The sequence below is a fragment of the Austrofundulus limnaeus genome, unplaced genomic scaffold (genome assembly GCF_001266775.1).
Source record: "Austrofundulus limnaeus strain Quisiro unplaced genomic scaffold, Austrofundulus_limnaeus-1.0 Scaffold216, whole genome shotgun sequence".
Taxonomy (NCBI): domain Eukaryota; kingdom Metazoa; phylum Chordata; class Actinopteri; order Cyprinodontiformes; family Rivulidae; genus Austrofundulus; species Austrofundulus limnaeus.
Window position 1 is genome coordinate 805,145 of NW_013952618.1, and position 1,459 is coordinate 806,603.

Consider the following 1,459-nt stretch of genomic DNA (forward strand, 5'->3'; position numbering starts at 1 on the left):
CACACACACACACACACACACACACACACACACACACACACACACACACACACACACACACAAGGATGGCATTGCAGCAACACTAGAAAAACTCTAACAAAAAGAACTCAAACCCAGAATGAGTGACTGGAAACAATCAGAACATGATACAGGAACCATCAGTGCACTGATTACAGAGAATGGAGGACAGTTAATGCCAGACTCACTAGCAGAGGGAGCACAGTGTATACTGTATATAAATAGACAAATACTAAACTTACTAAACCTGAAACAGACTAACCAGATAAACAACACAATTAAATTAATCAAAGAGGCAAAATACAGAAAAAAAGACATTGAACAGAAACGTGAACTAAGAACTTTTTAAATGAAAAATACACAGAATCAAACCTTTGACTCTCACCAAAAAGTTTTTTTTTTTCATTAAACTGCTGTTCTATAAACACTTACAGCATATTTTAAATTTTGTATTGTATGTTTAGGGGTACAACATGCTCTTCTCATAACAAAAGTTATGAGGAAATTCACGGGTTCTTCTGTTTAAGGAAAAAACAATTTATCTGTGTAAAAACGAGGCCACACAAAAAGATGAACTTGACTCAGAGTTTAAGTTAATCTAAAATAAATTACATTTATTTACAGAATCAAATAATTTGATAATGTACAGCTTATTGTGGACAATCAAACTTCCTATAAAGAGTTGAAATCAACAACAATTAACACGCGTCCGAGTGAATTATCATTACTTTTACAACTTTATCGGGAACAACAAACTACAGGCTTAAGATCTTAAAACAACCATTGTTTGTGGCACTTTTTCTTAAGTTTTGGCAGGGCATAAGTTGAAGGTAAGAAAAGAGGGAAAGGAGGATGTTAGTTCTAACTTTGAGCTTATCAATATGTGAGGAGCCAGGAATGGGCACATGCACATTATGGTGTGACAGCACAGTGGCTCAGTTGGTAGAGATGTTGCACTGCAAAAAGTAGTCATATAATTTAGTAAAAATTGCCGTATAATACTGAATTATAGTCTGAATCTTCTCAAATTAAGTGAAATAATCTGCCAGTGCAGACAACTACGCTTGGTAAGACTTAGGGTCATCTATGGCAGGGTTAGGGTAGTCATTCTGCATGTTCTCTCCATGCATGTGTGGGTTTTTTCCAGGCACTCCAGTTTCCTCACAGACCAAAAACATGAATGTTCRGCTTGATTAACCGTGTTTCCATTCAATTTTAATGTGTTTTTTTAKCAAACTTTTAAAATGTCACAAAAGAAGAAATGTGCATCAGATGTGTTTCTATCAACTGGTTTGAATCGAATCAATCAGGCTACGCAAAATGTAATTACATTACGCATGGCTGTAGTAAACAGGAAGTAAAGTAGCAAACTCATTATGACTACACACCTCAGGACAATGGAGAGAAAATATAATTATTGTTTTATTCTGTAATTATTCTG